The 22,925-nt window shown below is 42.3% G+C and overlaps 1 protein-coding gene across 2 annotated transcripts in view; it reads left to right on the top strand.

Annotated features, from left to right (window-relative positions):
- Positions 1–1,793: 1,793 nt before the first annotated feature.
- fut7 (fucosyltransferase 7) overlaps positions 1,794–22,925 on the top strand; it is a 73,179-nt gene continuing 52,047 nt past the window's right edge. Inside the window, exons 1-2 of one of the 2 annotated variants that reach the window (XM_059638231.1) lie at positions 1,794–1,981; positions 2,149–2,253. The gene's annotated coding sequence lies outside the window, so the exon portion shown is untranslated. Of the gene's footprint in view, positions 1,982–2,148; positions 2,254–9,767; positions 9,869–22,925 lie in introns of those variants that run through there. The other variant, XM_048559121.2, reaches the window with a different exon arrangement.

Here is a 22,925-nt window from a genome sequence, read left to right as displayed (position 1 = left end):
TTTAATGAATGACGGTTGAATTTTTCAGTACAATGCTACCCAGAGTTAGTTCTTATGTTACAGGAGTTAACATAAGGAGAATTACCTCTTATGGTACAAATATCTTGACGTTAAAAGGCTGCTGACACCATTCCATTCTTTTCTCTGTCATCTGATTGAGGATGACTTTGACTGTCCACAACTATAGTCTTGTACTTAAAACTTCAAATGACCTTCCAGATACATCATCATGATCACCTACTCTCACCTCTGTATCACTGCTCAGCCATGTATCCAGCCTCATCTCATCCACTGTTAAAACATGCACACAGGACTTTGTTACCTCTTGGCTGGTTTTGTGCATCACTGACTGACTTCCCACATTGCACTCTGTTAACTTGAAATCTTCTAAACCTCTGCTACTTGCAACAAGCCCTATTTCCCCATTACACTGTGGGCAACGGCCCAAGTCAGAAGCTGATTGAGGAGCACCTTGGTTTTAAAATTCTAATTCCTGTTTTCAAATCCTTCCACTTACGATGACCTAGCCGGTCCCTTTTTCAGGAGTGTCCCAGTCGCCTTTCAATCCTCTGAGATGACTTCTGTCCTCCAAACCTAGATTTTTCTGCATTCCCAATTATAACTGCTCCATCAACAGTGGCTATCCTTAAGTTGTCTAATCCCTTAACCCTACAATTCCTTCCCTAAATCTCTTTACTCACCTACTTCTCTGTCCTCTTTAAAGATAATCTTTAACATCAACTCTTTGCCTGAGCTTTTACTAATCTGACTCTATGTCCCTTTATGTAGTAGTGTCAAAGTTTGCTTGATAACACTGTCACAAAGAGTCTTGGTTATTTTACTACAATGAAGGTGGCCCATAAATGCAAGTTGTTGTTGAGTTGGCAGGTTGGTCACACTACACAGGCCTATGATGTGGAGGTGCCACTGTTGGACTGGGGTGGACAAAGCCAGAAATCACATGACATCAGGTTATAGTCCAATAGGTTTATTTGAAAACGCAAGTTTTCAGAGCCTAGTGACATTTTCAAATAAACCTGTTGGACTATAATCTGGTGTTATGTGATTTCTGACCTTACACAGACCTATGCATAAAATCCAAACTGACACTTCACTGCAGTATTGAGGGAGTGCTACACTGTCAGAGTGCTATACGTGTTGCAAGTAAATCTGAGATCCTTGCTCCCATTCTGAAATCCACATTATCACGCTATTATTTAGATCTCAAGCCATCATTCAAAGAAAGGTTCTGGGAGTTCCCATCATTTTTCTGGTCAAAGCTGCAATACCTCACAAAAGATGACCTGATCATTTACTCACTATCATTTGTGAGACTTTGCTGTGCATAACTTGACAACTGTGACTGTAAGACCATCAGATATAGGTGCAGAAGTAGGCCATTCAGCACATTGAGTGTGCTCTGCCATTCAATTAGATCATATTTGATCTGAAAATCCTCATTTCTAATTTCCTGCATACATTACAACATTTGTATTATAGCTTGCTGGCTGTAAGCATTTTCAGTTGACCTCAGATTTTGAAAGGCATTAAATCAACAGAAGTTTTGTTTACCATTCTAGCCAGCTGACTTATTTCCAACATTTAATTTGCAATGAGACCTCTCTGAACACCATCTGTTTTCCAGTAACAGCCTGGGTGGACCTCGATTCTTCTTGGTTTGGAAAGCATTGATTTTCTTTTGCGGAAAATGTGCCTGGAGATTTCCCCCCACCCCTTTCCTTTCTGCTCGGAACGTCTGTGTCAATGGTTCTTGTTCAGATAGTCAGGGACTGGGGCCGATGGACAGTCACTGAACGTACGCAGGCAGCTGCATGAGGTTTATAAAAACCTGCAGCAGTTTCACACTTTGTATTTGACAGAGTGAAGAGGTTTAATGTGTTGCATTTCCTGAGGCAATCACAGGAGATAAGCAGTGAAGCCTCGAGAACAATGCCCTCCACTGCCAGTTTATCTCACTAAGGTAGTAGTTACTTATTATCAGATCAGTTGAGAATCTACCTTGGGTTTTTAATCAGCTTGGAGATTTTAGAGCTGGGTTCTATCTCACTCTATAATCAGCTCAGACATTGGGCTACGGTTATTGGTGTCACAGTGAAGATTACATCTACTGCTTTTATTTTCAAACAGGATTACTCTTGGGCTCAGTACACCTGAACGTGACCAGCTTCTGAACAGTTTATTGATGAATACTCAACCTGACCATCCTGACAACCACTGAACACATTCCAAGAAGTAAGTCTTTTCAAGAAGAGTGCTTCAGTCTCCTCAACTGGCCTCTGTAGGTGTCGGCTGTAGCTCATCGGTAGCGTGGTGCTATCCTGAAGCATTTGTGGCATTAGTGCATTTGTATTCCAATATTAGGGCCCGAGCACCACACTGACGGAGTGCTGCATGGCTCGAAGTTCCAAGCGTAAGATTTCAACATGTGGCTTTGTTTGCCCTTTCAGTTCGATATTAAGTATGTCAGGGACTTTGCATTATGTCTTGGCTGGCATTTATTGCTCAACAATCACGATTGACGCAGTTTATGGGGTCATTGCTTGATTGCTGTTTGTGATAACTTACTGAGGGTGCTCCGTGTTTTCCAACGTATTAAAGTCTAGAGTAATTTGCAAAGATCTTAAAGTTGTAAAAGTGATATATCAATGTTTTCTTTTCTGCCTAAAACACACTTTGGGGCATGACATCTCACAGCATGTTGTTGTATTTCTGACAGGGGAGTGCTAATTACCATCAATTTACTGGAAAGCATTTCAGGATGCTTTCCACAAGAGATTATTAGCAAATGTAAAGACAGTGAATTGGATGTCACCTAATGACATGAGTCATTATTTGGTTGTGATGCAGACAACTTGAAGTAGAAATGAAGGAATATACTCAGATTGGGATGCAGTGATAAATGGTGTTCAATAAGATCTACACTGGGACCACACCTCTCATTATACACATTTTCTTTTGGTTCAAAGGAGTAACAAGTTAATTTGTAATTTAGAACTAAGTTTATTGTCACGTGTGGTCGAGTACAGGTATAGGGGAGTATAGGGGAAAGTGTACAATGTCGCCATTCTTAGCCATTTTAGATACAAAGGTACCTAGGTATACCTAGGTATAAAAATAGAAAGATAAAGAAATAAGCTAAAATGTCTATCACTACAGTACTTTTTAGTATGAAGTACAAAACTAAAGAAATTAAGTTAGACAGATTTCCTTGTTGATTTAACATTTCTTCTCTATTCAATAAATCCTGGAATTAGATTTGAACACAGACCTTCTAGTTCAGAGGCAGGGGTCATTGCTGACTGAGCCACAGGACTAACTTTAATTTGCATTAATAACTTGGTTAAAGGAACAGAGCGCTATGCATCCTGGTATTGTTTTTCCTTCATTCGTTCACGGGATATGGGCATCACTGGCCAGGCAGCATTTATTGCCCATCTCCAATTACTCAAAGGCAGTTAAGAGTTAGCCACATTGCTGTGGATCCAGAGTCACATGTAGGCCAGACCAGGTAAGGATGGCAGTTTCCTTCCCTAAAGGACATTAGTGAACCAGATGGGGTTTTCCCCAACAATCGACAATAAATTCATGGTCATCATTAAACTTTTAATTCCAGATTTCTTTTTAAATTCAAGTTCCTCCATCTATTGTGGCAAGATACGAACCCAGGTCCCTATACATTACCCGGGTCTCTGGATTAATGGTCCAGTGATAATACCACAAGATCATTGCCTCCTCAGATTTGCACGTGATGCTGCATTGGTGAGTGCAATAAATTGTGTAGTCCAGGAAGATTATCAGCACGATATCTTAGTTACAAGAAGCTTTTTCAGACGCTGAAAGGTATGATTCAACAATTAAGAAATTGTATGCCCTTAATGATAACATGAAATTAAGAAGGAAATTGCGCCAACTGTGAAAAAGACGAAGAACCTGGATTTATTTGGCATCTTTCGCAACTGCAAGCCATCCCATGGAATTTAGCAGTCAATTAACTTACACTGCAGTACAGTCATAGTTTGGAGTTGGAAAGGTATCTTCTCAATGCAGAAATGAAAATAATAGAACATAGAACAATACAGCGCAGAACAGGCCCTTCAGCCCTCGATGTTGCGCCGACCTGTGAACTAATCTAAGCCCCTCCCCCTACACTATCCCATCATTATCCATATGCTTACCCAAGGACTGTTTAAATGCCCCTAATGTGGCTGAGTCAAATACATTGGCAGGCAGGGCGTTCCATGCCCTTACCACTCTCTGAGTAAAGAACCTGCCTCTGTTAATTTAAATCTGAGACAGATAAATATTTGTTAAGCATAGCTTTGAGGGATCTGGGCCAAAGGCAGAGATTTGGAGTTAGCCCACAGATCACCCATGATTTCAATGGCTGAGCAGGCTTTTGAGGGGCTGAATGGCCTATGTCTGTTCCTCTGTTTCTAAGGTTTCAAAATCAATAACCTTGTATAATGAAGATGTTGGAGCTAATTAAGAAGAGCCAGCATAGTTTTGACTAATAGAATTCTTTTGGTGGAGTAGCAGAGAAGGCTGGTAAATGTGGATTTTAAGGACATTTTTGAGAAAGAACCATATAAATAGCTAGTTAACAACACTGAAGTGCGTGGAATGGGAAGGTCAATGTCAACTTGGAAAAAATTGAATTAAGGACAAAAAAAAGTTATGGTAAATGAGTGATGTTTATTTCCATACTGGATGAGGGTAGAAAGTGTTGTTCCTCAAGATTCAGTTATAAAACCACTACTTTTTGTGATATATGTAAAGATAATTTGAATATCGGAATATGTAATAGCTGTTCGAAAGTTGACAGTAGCAAACTTGTCAACATGGAAAACATTGACGATTATCAATCAACTACAGACAGACTTAGACAGGCTAGTTAAATGGCCGGAAAAATGACAGATTTAATTTAGTACAGGGAAATGTGAGGTTATGCATTTTTGCAGAAGGGATGGAGAGAGAAAATATAATCAGGCCAGGAAGAATTTGGTACATGAACTAGTTTTTATCTGTTATTATAAGAAGGAGAGACAGTTTAAGATTTTCAGTCATCTCAAAGGCGGTACTAGTGAGTCTTCAGTATCCATGGTAATTAACTTTTATAGACATTAAAGTGATTGGCAAAGTTATTCGGCCCATACTGAGGCTTCCTGCCCTCCACCCACTTCTATAAATAGCAGCAGTCTTCAGTTCATTTGAATTTATGTGTGGGATAATATCTATGCTGATTGTCCCAGACGCACAAAGATAAATGTATCAATACCTCAGGATTGCCGCTCTCTGATTGTATCAAGGATGCTTGACCAGAGTAACTTGGGATTGGGTCACCTTTCTGTGAAAGAAACTCCAACTCTTGGAAGTTCTGAGGTCTCACAACTCCTTTATCATTCCTCAGCATGTCCATGTCCCAGAAGAGAATGAAAAATGTTCTAATTAACATGTTTTATGAAGGATGTGAGCATCTTTGAGGGTTCCTTTTCAGACTGGAAGCCTGTGACCAGCAGTGTGCTACAAGGATCAGTGCAGTCAACTGGGTTTTGTCATTGCAGATGACAACAACATTGAAGGTGCAGCGGGCAGTGAAGAAGGTCACCTCAGAGTACAACAGGATCTTGATCAGATGAGCCAATGGGCTAAGGAGTGGCAAATGGAGCTTAATTTAGATAAATGTGAGGTGCTGCATTTTGGAAAGGCATATCAGGGCAGGTCTTATATATTTAATGGTAAGGTCATGGAGTGTGTTGCTGAACAAAGAGACCTTGGAGTGTAGATTTATGGTTCCTTGAAAATAGAATCGCAGGTACACAGGATAGTGAAGAAGGCATTTGGTATGCTTCCCTTTACTGGGCAGTGCATTGAGTATAGAAGTTGGGAGGACATGCTGTGTCTATACAGGACATTGGTTAGGTCACTATTGAAATACTGAGTCAAATTTGGACTTGCTGCTATAGGAAAGATGTTGTTAAACTTGGAAGGATTCAGAAAAGATTTACAAGGATGTTGCCAGGGTTGGAGGGTTTGAACTGTAGGGAGAGGCTGAACAGAATCATAGAATCCCTACAGTGTGGAAACAGGTCCTTCGGCCCAAAATGTCCACATTGACCCTCAGACCACTCACCCAAACCCATCCTTCTATAACCCACCCAATCTACACACCCTTGAACACTATGGACAATTTAGCATGGTCAATCCACCTAACCTGCACATCTTTGGACTGGGGGAGGAAACCGGAGAACCTGGAGGAAACCCACACAGACACATGGAGAATGTGCAAATTCCACACAGACAGTTGCCCAAGGGTGGAATTGAACCCAGGTCCCTGGCACTGTGAGGCAGGAGTTCTAACCACTGGAGTTATTTTCTCTGCAGTGTCAGAGGCTGAGGGATGATCTTATAGAGGTTTATAAGATCATGAGGGGCATGGATAGGATAATAGACAAGGCATTTTCCCCAGGGTGGGAGAGTCCAAAACTAGAAAGCATGGTTTAATGTGAGAGAGGAAAGATTTTAAAAAGACCTAAAGGGCAACTTTTTCATGCAGAGGGTGGTATATGTATGGAATGAATAGCCAGAGGAAGTGGTGGAGACAAGTACAATTACAACATTTAAAAGGCAGGTGGATAGGTATAGGAATAGGAAGAGTTTAGAGGGATGTGGGCCAAATGCTTGCAAATGGGACTACATTAATTTAGGATATCTGGTCGACATGAATCAGTTGAGCCGAAAAGTCTGTTTCCGTGCTGTACATCTGTTTGACTCCATGACTTTAAGTGCAGAGGAGTCTTACTAGAGTGGTTTTAAGGATTTTAATTTTCAAGCAGATTGGCAATTCTGATGTTGTTCTCTTGGGACCAAAAGAGATGTTGGGAGGAGGGGCGAGGGGGTTGACAAGGTAGACTAAGAAATGTTGTTGACATTAGTGAATTGTACAATGGCTAAGAAATGTAGATTTAAGATTTTGGGAAAGAGACATCATTGGAATATGACTTGGATCATGACTACGAAGATGCTGGAAACAGAGATCATGAATATTTTGACAAAGAAATTAGTTAGATATTTGAGGGAAGTAAATATGCAGTGTCTTTCAATAGCATGAAGGAATGGGAGCCTTCTATATTATAATCTGACAGTATATGATTCTACGACATAAAACCTAGAAATGTACTATGCAGGGAGGATGATAGTAGCAGATTAGGACATCATCTAAAGTAATGGAGAGGGCAGGTACAGAGCAGATTAAACATCATCCAGAGACATGTGAAGTGATACCTTTGGAGAGGAATAGTGAGAAGAAGCATTGTAAACTAAATGGCAGAAAATGTCTTGCTTTACAGAAGGGTCAAAAACCAGAGGGTGCAGGTTTATAATAATTGAGAAAAGACTCAGAAGATGAAGAAATATTTTTAATGCAGTAGCTTGTTACACCTTGAGATACATAGTCTGCAAGTTCAATGAAGTAGATTCAATCAAAACTTTTGAGGAGCAAGTTAATACATACTTAGAAACAAAATAAAATCATTACCATGAGAAGAAACAATGGATTGGTACTAATTAGAATTGCTTTTATAAGGAGCTGACACATGTACAAGAAGCTGAATGACCTCTTCCTCTGCAGTAAGATCCCACAATTCCAGCAGTTTGCATAGTTATTGCACACACCTCACGATCATGATTTAATACATTTATATTATCTACAGATGCTTATAATATGTTTACTGGTGCCATAAAATAGTATCTCTTTGTACGAGAATATTACTCCATTGAGCAACTGGGAGCCATCAATCAGCCATGATCTCACTGAATGTGAAACGGGTGTTGAGGGGTATTTGGCCCACTCCCGTTCCAGTGTTGTTATGTTGTTTGGTTCGGTGTCAGGGTGACGGGATGATGAGTCATATTGTGTGCATTTTCCAAAGGGCTGCATTTTAAACAAGATTTACAGGAGCCTAAGAGCTGGTTCACTCTTCACCTTCTCTGCAAATGGTTTCCATTCATGAAAAAGTGAAGTTACTAAGCACTTATCACAATCACACACCCAGTGTTAATCTCTCAAAACCTACAAGACTGGTCATTTCATTCTTACACTTGCCAACAGACTCCTGGCACAACTGTTCCACTCGCAATTTGGTTGTGGCAGGAGGCACCTGGAGAACAGCAAAAATGCTTTAAAGAGGTACACCAAGTTTTCCTGAAGAGATCAATCATGCTCTCCAACTTATGGGAGACCCAGGCTTGTGACTGATCAAAATGGGGGAGCTTCATTAAGGAAGGGATCAAACATTGAGAGAGATTTTGCTGGGTGGCCAGGCCTGTTGAGTTTCTCCAGAATTTTTTGTGTTTGTTTTGTTTTGTTTTGAACATAGAGAGATGTTTTCAGGAACTTTCAGAATATCACTCATTCAAGGGTCCCCATTTCATGTTGGGAAGGCTAAATGTTGCCTCATACTCGTGGTGTTACAGTAGTTCAGAATAATGGTAAGAGACCAATGCTACTGAGGCTGTGCAACACCTTCCAACCAATTGTGTTGGAATCCATGGTCACTAATCCACTGGTGTCACTGGAAACTACTCACCTCAATGAACAGCCTTACAGGTCAATGACCAAGTTACTCATAGATACAACGGTGGAACAACTTTCTGTCTCGCAGGGACAAATGAGACTAGATTCATTTAGGGTATCTGATTGGCAGGGATGTGTTGGACTGAAGAGACTGTTTCTGCACTATACATCTCAATGACTCTATGACTGCTCCATATTTCATTACATAGCTGGCTCACAACAGCTTAAGGAAACACACACAATTCAACAAAATGAAGAGTTATTGATTTGAAACTTGTAGAAACCAGTACAGCTTTTTGATTGACCAGCGAGTCAAGGATGATAACGGGAAGGTAGAAAACAGAAATGGGCCTCACTTTGATCAGCCATGATCTTCCTGAATGACACAGAGGCGTGAGGGGCTGAATGGCCAGTCAAGCTCTCATTTCTACTGTTCTTAAGTTCTCAGTGTTGAGAAGGGGATTAGTAGGCCTTTACCCTCAGAATAACGTCCCTCTTGGCTACTGTTTGGGATTTCAGATTCCAGATGCTGCTGCCATGCACAGACCTCAGGGATCAGCACAGCAATCAGAGAAAATACAGGGAACATCACTAGTGACATCAGATCACTCGGATCTGAGGCCTGAGTCTGTGACGTTCAGCAGAATGTCCTCTCTCACCATGTTTTATAAACAGATATCTCTAATAAAGCGTGAAAATGTTTACTCACAACAGCATAAACCTCATTGTTCCACGCTACAGTGAAAATTGTAATTGGGTAATAGCATAATGCAGGTTTTATTGTATTCACTGACAGTTTTAGACCACGCTCCATATTCATTTTGGGTGATTTCACTAGGGCTAGCGTTAGGGATGACTGGTGCAAACCAGATATGTGCCCATACATTCATGTCCAATTTCAACCTTCAATTTGACCCGCAACTGTAAAACCAAAAAAAAAGTGCATGTAATGCAACAGCACATTTTTATCTAGATCCCTGATTGGCTACTGACACACAAACTATTGCCCCTCTGTTTTCCCCCGGCAACCCTGGTTTAGTTTGCCAGAAATCAATTCCCCTTTCGATACATTGCAGTTCTGTATGATTTCAACACACTGCCTTCCTCCTCATTGTGAAATGTCACAAGATGTTTCTTCACATCATTGCCAGCCACAATCAGCATCTCCGTCGCACTTAACAAGAAACTGCAGCATGCTGGCAATGGTGACAAGAAGTCGTGCAACAGTTTAACCCACTGGCCATGCTCATGTGTCGCCAAGTAACAGCAAGTGTGGTAGGTCAATTCATTCTCTGACTTTCTTTATCGTGTATTCTGTGCATTTTTATTTGTTCCAAGAGATCAGAGTAAATAGGAGGTTCCCCATCCTGCAGAAATTGCTGATTAAACAGGACGGAACACTAGAGCACTCCAACTGATTGGTGCTTGTTATCAATTCTCAGTCCATGTTGCAACGGTCAAATTACAGTAGACATTGGTGTTATTGTGCTATCAACATCAGTGTCTGGGCTAGAGGCTATGCAGATTAGAGGATGGACTGGGACAAGAATTTCTGTTACTGATCACCCTCAGTAGAAATGAAATGAGAATGGATATTGACATCATCCCAGCTGCTCCCCTGTCCACTGTTGGGTAGCAATTGATAATAAAGTCACAGGTTCAGATATTGCTGCTTGGGTAAGGCCTTAGAAAGCTACTGAACAATTGATAGGTCCTGTTACTCCCAAACAGTTCTAATACCCAATCATGCACTTGTCAGTATACATATTCCTAACAGAGCTGGGTGTAAACTCAATGGATTAGTAGCTGATGTTTCCAATATTGCTGACACTAAACGTTTGCTTGTTACCCAATCTACAACAAAACATCTGTTTTGGAATGTGTGTGAGATGTTTATTTAACATGAAAACAGAAAGTGAAAATGCCTTTAACTTTAGGGCAGTGTCACTGAATGTGGTTTTCACACCTGCCATTCCACAACCCTCAACCCAGGTCTCCTGCCAGGAGCAGTGTGGGAGGAGTATGTGTTATGGGGATGTGAGTCCCTTTATGGAGGGATGTTGGACTTCAGAAGGACAGATGAACCCCAGTATTCGAAGTGCCAGCAATGTCATATCATGCATTATAACTGCTGCCTCCATCTGACATTGGGCTACATAAGGATATAATGGGACACATCTCAAGCTATGTTTCTGAACAGAGACCACAGGACATTGCCCAGAGTTTGTAATTAGTGTAGGGAAGGTATTTCTCTCTTTCTCACTCCTTTTCCAGTGAGAATGCCTGGACGGCTGCTGCACAGGGCTGCAATGGAGAATGGAGCAATAACAAAGGGATGGTATTCAATCTCAAATGAAAAAGTGTTCTCAACCTGTCAGGAATAGCGGAGACCAGGAAGCTGAATCTTAAAAGGAAACTATGATGATGTAGGATAAAAAAGTGTGGAGCTGGATGAACACAGCAGGCCAAGCAGCATCTCAGGAGCACAAAAGCTGGCATTTCGGGACTAGACCCTTCATCAGAGAGGGGGATGGGGAGAGGGTTCTGGAATAAATAGGGAGAGAGGGGGAGGCAGACCAAAGATGGATAGAGGAGAAGACAGGTGGAGAGGTGTGTATAGGTGGGGAGGGGATAGGTCAGTCCGGGGAGGATGGACAGGTCGAGGCAGGATGAGGTTAGTAGGTAGGAAATGAAGGTGCAGCTTGAGGTGGGAGGAGGGGAGGTGCAGGTGGGAGGAGGGGAGGTGCAGGAGGGAGGAGGGTAACTTCTTCAGGTTAGGCATCCCTGGGAGAGGCTTCGCAGTGAGGTTAAAATTGTATCAGTGATAATGGGAACTGCAGATGCTGGAGAATCCAAGATAACAAAGTGTGAAGCTGGATGAACACAGCAGGCCAAGCAGGCCTCCTTCCGGACCAACTTCAGAGACTCTCAACTGGGAGCCAAACCTTCCCTCTACTGACCCCTTCACCCGCCTCCAACACAAGTCCTCCTCCTGGACACCACCCCCAGGCGTCCTACCATCCCTCGACCTCTTCATCTCCAACTGCCGTCGAGACATTAACCACCTCAACCTCTCCCCATCCCCCTCTCTGGTGAAGGGTCTAGGTCCGAAACGTCAGTTTTTGTGCTCCTAAGATGCTCCTTGGCCTGCTGTGTTCATCCAGCTTCACACTTTGTTATTTTAGAAAGCATGATCAGAGACAGTCAGCATGAATTTATGAAGAGGAAATCATACTTGACAAATCTGTTGGTATTCAATGAAGACAAAACTAGCAAAATTGACAAGGAGAAGCCAATTGATGTGGTATATTTGGAGTTTCAGAAAGTTTTTGACAAATTCTCATTAAGAGATTATTGAGCAAGATTAAAGCGCATGGGATTGGGGGAAATATATTGAGGTGGATAGGTAACTGGTTGGCAGAGACGAAACAGCATTGGAATTAATGGATCCTTTTTCAAATTGGCAGGCAATAACTAGTGGGGTGCCACAGGGATTGGTGCTGGGACCCCAGCTATTCACAATATATAATATGCTATATCTTTCCTCTCTCACCCTAAACCTACATCCTCTAGTTTTGGATTCCGCTACCCTGGGAAAAAGACCATGGCCATTCACCCTAACCATGCCCCTCAAGATTTTATAAACCTCATAAAGGTCACCTCTCAGCCTCCAACGCTCCAGATAAAATAGCCCCAACCTATTCAGCCTTGCCCAATAGCTCAAGCCGTCCAACCTTAGCAACACCCTTGTAAATCTTTTGTGCACCCTTTCAAGTTTAACAACATTATTCCTATAGGAGAGAGACCAAAATTGAATGCAATATTCTAAAAGTGGCTTAAATAATGTCTGCCTGCACTTGGCCCGTATCCCTCCCAATCTTTTCTATTCATGTACTTATCCAAATGTCTTTCATACGTTGTCATGATCTTTAAACTTTCATTTTGGGCTATAAAAGTTGCAAAACTTAATCATTGAAAAAAAAGTCATGCTTTTGAAATATAATAAACATAGGAAATCTACAAGAAAGCCCCCATCTCAGCAGCAGCTGCAAGTTCTGCACTATTCTCAGCCCACCATTTTATTTCCTTGTTTTGCTGATGTTTCAAATCCTTGCCCAAAGTCTAAAATACCAGCCTGAATTATAGTCATTTCAATCAACCTGTTCAGACATGTTATGACAAACCTCTGGGGCAGCTGGGACTTGAATCCAGTCTGTCTGGCTCAGAGGAAGGGACATTACCACTGTGTCACAGCATTCTTAGTAATGAGGAAGCTACAATAGCCTGGAATTACATCCAGGTTAACTGTTTGGAAACCAACTATATTCAATGTGAAACCGCCATCAATGACTGCAGTGTTGTAGCCTATCACACACCTAAGCCCTAAAGTGAGGACAGAAATGTGGGAATTATGTGGTGTTATCCAGAATTATGTTTATCATACACTTAGACAGCTGTCTTGTGTTTCCTAACTATTGTACATCATCTCAAGAAAGTTTGCCAAGGTTACTATGTGCCAATAACAACATCTTCCTTATGCTGCATTTTCAAAGTAAATACTTAAACACACTCCAAAAAAACACCAGAGATAATAGGAACTGCAGATGCTGGAGAATCCGAGATAACAAGGTGTAGAGCTAGATGAACACAGCAGGCCAAGCAGAATCTTAGGATCAGGAAAGCTGACGTTTGGGGCCTAGACTCGATCAGTTTTCTGATGCAGAAAATTGATGAAGGCTCCAGGCCTGAAACGTCAGTATTCCTGATCCTAAGATTCTGCTTGGCCTGCTGTGTTCATCTAGCTCTACACCTTGTTATCCCAAATGAACACTTACATTTTACCAGAAATAGCGACTGCAGGAAAGCACACACTCTGTTTACAAAGTGGCTGACAGCTAATGCCAAAAGGAAATCTTCTCCACTTGTTCGCGATGGTTTGTAATTAGCTCCTAATTCTTCATTTAACGACAGTGGACTTCTTCGCTGGGCCTGGCCTGATGTGTGTGAACAACAGATTTTTGTGAATTAAGCAGACTTTATTAAACACATGGTAAAATACACTAAACAAAAGGCAGCAATGAAGCTGCTGTACAAGTATAACCCTTGGGGGCCTAGGACTCCAGCTTATTGCTAGCAGAATCCCTCGAGTGTGGAAACAAGCCATTTGGCCAATGAAGTCCACACTGACTCTCCAAACAGCATCCTACCCAGGCCGAGGCCCTGTATCCTATCCATGTGACCCTGCATCTCCCACGGCTAAACTACCTGCACATCTCTGGACATCATGGGCAATTTGGCTTGGCCAGTCCACCTAACTTGCACAGGTTTGGACAGTGGGAAGAAACTGGAGTCACACAGACATGGGGAGAACGTGCAAACTCCGCACAGACATTTACCCAAGGATGGAACTGAACCTGGGTCCCTGGTGGTGTGAGCCACTATACCACTCTGCCGTCCCCCAAATTGTCATTTCTTCTGGATGTAAGCTTGCTCACTGAGCTGGAAGGTTAGTTTTCAGATGTTCCGTCACCATTCTAGGTAACATCATCACTGAGCCTCCGGTGAAGCGCTGGTGTTATGTCCTGCTTTCTATTTATCTGTTTCGGTTTCCTCGGGTTGGTGATGTCATCTCCTGTTCTTTTTCTCAGAGGGTGGTAAATGGGCTCCAAATCAATGTATTCGTTGATAGAGCTCCGGTTGGAATTCCATGCTTCTAGGAATTCTTGTGCATGTCTCTGTTTGGCTTGTACTAGGATGGATGTGTTGTCCCAATCAAAGTGGTGTCCTTCCTCATTTGTATGTAAGGATATTAGTGATAGTGGGTCATGTCTTTTTGTGGCTAGTTGATGCTCATGTATCCTGGTGGCTAGCTTTCTGCCTGTTTGTCCAATGTAGTGTTTGTCGCAGTTCTTGCAAGGTATTTTGTAAATGATGTTCGTTTTGCTTGTTGTCTGTTTCGGGTCTTTTAAGTTCATTAGCTGCTGTTTTAGTGTGTTGGTGTGTTTGTGGGCTACCATGATGCCAAGAGGTCTTAATAGTCTGGCAGTCATTTCTGAAATGTCTTTGATGTACAGGGGAGTGGTTATGGTTTCTGGGCATGTTTTGTTTGTCTGTTTGGGTTTGTGATAATAGAAAAGATAACAGATAAATAGTAAGCGGGACATACCACCAGCGCTTCACCAGAGGCTCACTGATGATGTTACCTAGAATGATTGATGAAACGTCTGAAAATGAACCTTCCAGCTCAGTGAGCAAACTTACATTCAGAACTTCAACCTGAGCTACAAACCTTCTCAAAACTAGCTTGTCCTTTCTTTTTTGACATCTGAATTTGTGGATGTGAGTTTGCTTGCTGAGCTGGAAGGTTAGTTTTCAGACGTTTCTTCACCATTCTAGGTAACATCATCAGTGAGCCTCCAGTGAAGCGCTGGTGTTATGTCCCACTTTCTATTTATCTGTTTAGGTTTCCTTGGGTTGGTGATGTCATTTCCTGTGTTGGTGATGTCATTACCTGTTCTTTTTCTCAGAGGGTGGTATATGGGCTCCACATCAATGTGTTTGTTGATGGAGTTCCAGTTGGAATACCATGCTTCTAGGAATTCTCGTGCGGGTCTCTGTTTGGCTTGTCCTAGGATGGATGTGTTGTCCCAATCAAAGTGGTGTCCTTCCTCATCTGTATGTAAGGATACTAGTGATAGTGGGCCATGTCTTTTTGTGGCTAGTTGATGTTCATATCAAAAAATACATACAGATGAGGAGGACACCACTTTGATTGGGACAACACATCCATCCTGGGACAAGCCAAACAGAGACACGCACGAGAATTCCTAGAAGCATGGCATTCCAACCGGAACTCCTCCAACAAACACATTGGCTCCAAATCAATCTACCATCCCCTGAGAAAAAGAACAGGAAATGACATCACCAATGCAGGAAATTACATCACCGACCCAAGGAAACCTAACCAGATAAATAGAAAGCGGGACATAACACCAGCGCTTCACTGGAGGCTCACTGATGATGTTACCTAGAATGGTGACGAAACGTCTGAAAACTAACCTTCCAGCTCAGCAAGCAAACTTACATCCAGAACCTCAACCTGAGCTACAATCCTTCTCAAAACTCACTATCTGATTTTGTCTCTAAGATTGTGCAAAGATGGCTTCTACCTTCCAACTTTTACCCTCTACCTTGAGCTACCTCTTCGTACATATGTGGGTGTAGTTTAAAGACTGTCCCAGTTGGCTGGGGTTGAGTGCCACCTGGTGGCACGTTGCCTCCATAGTCCTTCAGTTCTTTGTCACATCTATTCTGACAGTCTGTTCACTCAGACCTGGACTCCCAGGGCCATACACCTTTGCAGACAGAATCTCTTCTTGTATGAACAATGCTGCATCCTCTTACCATCAGGTTTTACAGTCCACACACTTACCAACGGTGTCTGAACTTCACATTGATACAGCAATTACTATTTACACAGAATTTAAGTTAATCAAAAACATACGTTGCACTTTTATAACTTTTGGCAAGATACAAGGAGAAAGAAAGCACTTTATAATACACGTAGAAATACTCCAGGCTACAATTAATAAAACAGGGAGAGCTGTGAGATTGTTCCTTCCTTTTCTCAATTCTTGGCTGACCACAGAAAGATGTAATTTGCTGGAGTATTTAAACCCCTTGTCTATAAAGAACAAGACACAAACGGATAACATTTCAGGTCAGGTCCTCCCTTATGTTAGATGGCCTCCCTGTAAGCTTTTTCATACCACACCGACTTGCTGAGATGCCCTTCTGAATTAATAAGATGTTTTTATACAGGCCAATTTTAATCATGTGACGACAGTATCAATATATCCCATTATCCACTGAATGGATTGAGGACAGATATGATTGATACACAATGGGGGAATATTTGCTATCAAATCAACATCCCAGCTGTGACTAGCCTCCTGAATATCTTTATTTGTCCTAAATGTCTTTATTTAAAATCTCATCTTCAAGGGGTCAGAAAGTCTTGGCAGGCATTGTCATTTTATACCTTTTCCACTGGAATTGTGAGGGACTGTTCGTATGAGAGGGCTAATTACACTTAGTAACTTTTGAGAAAAATATTGACACGTTTGTCTCTGTCTATACTGAAATCATACATGAATTCAACGGGCTTTTTGTTAGAAGCTGTTTCGTCCAGCTAATTTGTCCATTTGATACTGTTCTATAAAAAGCTCTCTTTTCAATAAGTTTTATGAACGTATCGGAGTAAATAAAAATACATCATCCCTGTTTAACAAAATGAAGGCAAGGCTAATGCTGAGGTGAATTTCAAGCCAGGTACATTCATTAGCTGTTGCTCATTTAGAGGAGTCTTAACTGGAATAAGGACCGTGAATGAGAACAAAAGGCAATCGTCAAACCTAGATGCAATCTGTTTCAAGCTTGAAGCCTTTGCTTATTTGAAAAACAGCTTTTCCCCCACATACACCTGACAACAATTGCTCAACTTGGAGAACTTAACGAGCCTGCATTAAAAGAATTATAAAAACAAAACCTTCAAGTGAGTAAAACTTTCAAAAATTCATGGAGTCATCAACATTTCCCCTTCTATTTAAAATTATGCCTTTAGTTAGTCAAAGGTTTGAGATTTTGTTCCTGAAAAAAATCTGTATCTGGTTTTGTCATTAACCTGCCCTCATTAAAATCAAATTCAAGCTTAATGCTTACATTATGTGTAACCACCAAAATGGGACTTCCTTCTTCTCCACAATTTCATCTTTGTGCCATTCAGCTGGGCTTACTGATTTGTTTCTTCCTACATTGGGGAGTTTCAGAATTATGTGAGGACAGGTTCCTTACTGCCGCGGCCCCTTATAACATCTAGCGTCACCGGTCTGGTGTTTAACGAGATTCAGGTTACCTTCTAAAACTAGGCTCATTCATTCTCTGTCATTGTCCATAGGTGGCAGTGAGCAGCCACCTGAAATGCTGTACTCCATTTGGTGTAAGTATACCTGTAACGCTATAGGGAGAAAGTTCCAGGTTCTTGACTCAGTGACGATGAAGAAATAACTATTACATCCAAGTCAGGGTGGCGTGTGACATGGAGAAGAATTTGAAGATGATAATAGTGCTCCCACAAACCTTCTGCCCTTGTCTTTCTAGGAGCTTAAGATGAGTTAGAATTTCTGCTGAAGGCCTCCCCTTGGCAAGTTGCTCAATGTATCAATTCAGCTGGGGTTTCACCACCATCATGCTTGGGCCTGAGCCTTTTACTACAATCAGCATTAACTGAACCAGCTGCTTCTTGTAACAGACTGTAACCAAAGTTGTATCCTTAATCTGTAAAAGTTTCCCAGTACAGGTTCTCAGTCTAGCCAACATCTTGGGCAAACTTAAGAACTGGAGTCCACAGCAAATTTTGTAAAGACTTGTTCTGCGCTCCCTGAAACAGATGCACCAGCATTGACCTCCATTAGAATGGGGTGACCATTTAACCAGACATTTATTTTGATTGGCTGATTGGGATGTTGCTAAGCGATTTAACTGTTCCAAACCAGATGCAGGTGAACTTTCTAGAGTGTGCACGCTCCTGGATACCATCCTACAAGTTCAATTCAGGCCCAATGGGACTCTTTTGCTGTCTTGAGCCTGCATACTGGAAGCAACTACAATGGTTTGCCAGCTCAGATTTTGAAGGAAAAGTTAGCCATTTGGCCAACGCTTGACTTTGTTTTGGAGTTTTTCTGGGGGCTGACTTAGAGTCCCTCTGTTCAAGTTATGTCCTGAGTAAGGCTATACAATTGTCTTTGTTCAAGTGGCATTCCCCAAGCTCAGTCGGCATGGCAAGAGTATCCACTTCCATTGGGAGGCCCTGTCGTTCTCATGCTCCACTTGCTGCACTTTCTAACAATAAAGCCAGTTAGAGTCCCTCTTTGAAGTCCAGTTGGGCTTCAGCTAGTAGGTGCTTTTGCATAGTTACATCATTAATCCTACACACCAAATGGTCTCTCAGTATCTCATTAAGAGTTAAACCAAAGTCAAATGCCTCTGCTAGCTGTCCTAACCTCATCAAAAGTCCTGAAACGGATCCCCCTGGCTCTTGAATTGCTGAGTAAAACCAATAGTGTATCAGAATTAAAGGAGGTTTGGTTCGTAATATTCCTTAACTAAATCTGTCAACTTTTAAAAGGTTTTAGTATCTGGTGCCTCAGGGAAACTTAGGCTTCTAATAACTAAAAAAGCAGTGGGTCCACAAGCTGACAGAATTACTCATTGCTTTTCATCTGCACCAATGTCATCTGCTGAAAATAATAAGATTCTTTTCAAAAACTTGGCCCAGTCTTCAATGGTAGGATCAAATGAGTCAAGCTTTCTCAATAATGGCATGATGCCAAAAATGCTTACCCCAACTCAAAGATGCCTTTATGACAGTTTATTCGGAACTTGCTTCATTCTCGTCACCACTGAAATAACGCCAGAGGCCGTCATCCTGTTGCCAAGTCACCCTTTATTTACACGTGCAGAGTCCTTGACATTGATCCAGCTCCCCAAAACCAGTTGTCAGGGTGTGAGCGTGTCTGACGGTCCTGCTTATATCTGTCAGCAAGGGCTCCCTAATTGGACCAGGTTAACAGCTCCAATCAGGGAACTCATAGTCTAATGAGGTCCTAGCTGATCTCATTATAATCAGTACACCTTGTAGCTTACAGTTCCCAATGCTGAAATAACATATTTTGCACTAACTTACAATCCCAGCCCCCTGGGTTGGTACATAAAATCCTTTGTCAATATTATGACCGTGTAGTTCTGATATTTGTAGATTTTTTAAAAAGAAACTGTTAAGAGAATGTTTCTCTTTAAAATCTACAGTTTAAGATTTAAAACTCTTCAAAAAAGCTTTTAAAATGGCAGACAAGAACATGGGTTGGTTTGAAGCCAAAAGAGCATTATCATCTCAGCATCAATCACAGAGATGTTTATAACCCTTGAACAATGCAATATGCCCTTCTAAAAGTATAGGAATTTAAAGGTTCTGGAATAACGGGAAAGAGAGAAGGACCACAATGTAACTGGCCTAGAGTGGGGACTTCAGTTTAACATGAGGCAGCAACAGCAGCAGAGCTGGAGCTCTTGGTTGCAGGGCAAGTATAGGTACAGCAGCGCCATGAGATGGGCCCAGCGATGAAGAGGTGACACCTAAAATGTGGTAACTCCTCTAGTGGTGTTTGGCCCAGGCAACAGCAAGGCGGTGAAGGTCTGCGCTGCAGTTACAGGAGGCGAGGTGCCAGCTCGAACTGGGTTGGAAAGACTGTTATTCTGACCCGGCACCTTCCCCTGCAACCGCAGGAAATGCTACACTTGCCCCCACACCTCCTCCCTCACACCTATCCCAGGCCCCAAGATGACATTCCACATTAAGCAGAGGTTCACCCGCACATCTGCCAATGTGGTATACTGCATCCACTGTACCCGGTGTGGCTTCCTCTACATTGGGGAAACCAAGCGGAGGCTTAGGGACCGCTTTGCAGAACACCTCCGTTCAGTTCGCAACAAACAACTGCACCACCCAGTCACAAACCATTCCCACTCCCCCTCCCATTCTTTAGATGACATGTCCATCATGGGCCTCCTGCAGTGCCACAATGATGCCACCCGAAGGTTGCAGGAACAGCAACTCATATTCCGCTTGGGAACCCTGCAGCCTAATAGTATCAATGTGGACTTCACGAGCTTCAAAATCTCCCCTTCCCCCACCGCATCCCTAAACCAGCCCAGTTCGTCCCCTCCCCCCACTGCACCACACAACTGGCCCAGCTCTTCCCCTCCACCCACTGCATCCCAAAACCAGTCCAACCTGTCTCTGCCTCCCTAACCTGTTCTTCCTCTCACCCATCCCTTCCTCCCACCCCAAGCCATACACCCATCTCCTACCAACTAACCTCATCCCACCTCCTTGACCTGTCCGTCTTCCCTGGACTGACCTATCCCCTCCCTACCTCCCCACCTATCTTCTTTTCTCTCCATCTTCGGTCGGCCTCCCCCTCTCTCCCTATTTATTCCAGAACCCTCACCCCATCCCCCTCTCTGATGAAGGGTCTAGGCCTGAAACGTCAGCTTTTGTGCTCCTGAGATGCTGCTTGGCCTGCTGTGTTCATCCAGCCTCATATTTTATTATTCTGAACTTTTTATTTCTTTATTTTTCTAGGGGTTTTCTTCCCTAAAATATTGCTCTTAAGTACCTCGGTACCTTTGTACCTGAGTTGGCGCCCTAATGTTGCAGCTTGCAAACTTTTCACTGTACTTATCTGAGTACATGTGATAACAAAGCTAATTCAATGTAATTAATATTTCTGCCAATGGAAGAATGGCTCCTTTGGAATTAATATAGCACCCATTTGGAAAGACATCAAAGGCCATTTTTGGCTAAAGCAAGCACAAGGAGGAAAGCATACACAAGTCGCTTCCTGTTCTGCTGAAAAGTCCAGGCAATCAGTAAGTGCTGTAACCACAGAAGTAGGGAAGAACACGGAATACACTCTCCCTGAATCCCTGATGACCTGCTATATCCACCTGTACAGGCAAAATTCAATAAAAGTCATCACAGCTGTCCAATTGAACTTCAACTTTCAGTCCCTTCCTTTTGGAGACAGAAACTTCAAAAAATAACTTGAGACTATCTTAGAAGCTGATCTTACTTTTGTTTTTACGAGCATCTTTTAGCCTTACCAACTCTTAGTCTGTGTATCTGTATTTGTACTTAATAGCCTTATCACTTTCACCTACAACAGATGTTTTACTATAAGTTAATATTTCTCCTGTTTAAGGCAAAAGCTTTGTTGCTGGTTATTTTTAAGTTAAAAAACCCAAAGATTATGTGACAAGCCGCCTAGAGTTTTGTGTACAGTTTTGGTCTCCTTAGTGAGGGCTACATTTCCAATACAGTTCCGAGAAGGTGTACTACGTTGAATATTATCAAAAAGATTTGTGCAGCTTAGACCAATATTCATTGGAGTTTAGAAGGATGGGATATGATCTGATTGAAACAAATAAGGACCTTAAACAGCAGGTGCTGAGAGGATGTTTCCCCTTGACGTAGAATCTAGTGCTGGCGGGGGGGCACAATTGATATTTTGGGGTCTCCCATTTAAGTTGGAAACGTGAAGGATTGTTTTCGTCAGAAGGTCCTTATGCTGGAATTCGCTCCCTCAGACAGCTATGGGCTAGTCATTAAAATATTCATGTTCGTGTAATATAGACATTTGATTGGCCACTCTCTGAGCCAAGGGTTACCGGGTTGGGGTAGAAAGTGGAGCAAAAAAATCACACATGAACGTATTGAATAGCAGAGCAAGATTGAGAAGCCAGGTGGCCCACCACTAACTTGCATGATCTTATGATCTCACACTGCGTTGCAAAGGTGGCTTTCTGAGACCTCCATTGGGCAGTGAAGGGTCAACCATGTTGGTATGGAGCTAAGGTCAGACATTAATCCATTCACCAATATCACCCAGACCAAACTATCTGGTCACTCAGCACAATATTGTTTGTGGGATCTTACTGTGCAACACCTTCAGCAATCCAGTGGCTACACTTCCAAAATACTTAATTAATTGTATAGCCCTGTGAATCACAATGAATTAATGAAAAAGTTGCTGTACTAACCAATCTTTACATGTGTATGAATTGATAGTCTTCATCACTACATGAACAGAAGGCAACTTGACTCTATAAGACATTCCAGGCTGCTCCAGTGCATTTGTACGCAGGTAGTCTTTTATCTTCTGGATTTGTCTTCAGATGTCAGCCTTGTTTTGTTGGAGTGCTGCTTTCCTCAATCACATCCTCAGATTCTTCTGTTGGGCTATGAAGCCTGCTCATTTGAGTTCCAGAAGGCCATATCTTTCCGCAAGATTCCTAGTGTCAATGGTCCTTAAGCCTGATGGTTTGGACACAGGTGGCTTCAGTTGATCCCATGACTCTGGAGTTGAGCTGGGTGCGTGGGGATTTTCCAGATTGGTTGTGAGCTGCTTTTGGAATTCTGAGGTCAAAAGGCTAGTGTTGAGAAGAGAAAGCCTACGAGTTCTAATTCTGTGCTGACCATCAGGACAAGCCCAGTACCATCTACAAACCAGGGTTGAATGGTTTGCTCAAATGATGCTGCCTCTCTTTAGAAGGACGGCAATTCCATTTATCAACACTGGGAAGAACATTTCCAAAAATATTCAGCTGTGAACCCACAGTGACAGCTGGTAGTGGACCAGCACCGATGACAGAACTGTGACAAGCAATCAAACACTTAATAACCAGCAAATCCTGCAGCCTGGGTGATATTCTA

This window comes from Stegostoma tigrinum, chromosome 29 (assembly GCF_030684315.1).
Source record: "Stegostoma tigrinum isolate sSteTig4 chromosome 29, sSteTig4.hap1, whole genome shotgun sequence".
NCBI lineage: Eukaryota > Metazoa > Chordata > Chondrichthyes > Orectolobiformes > Stegostomatidae > Stegostoma > Stegostoma tigrinum.
This window is presented reverse-complemented; position numbering and strand designations above follow the sequence as displayed.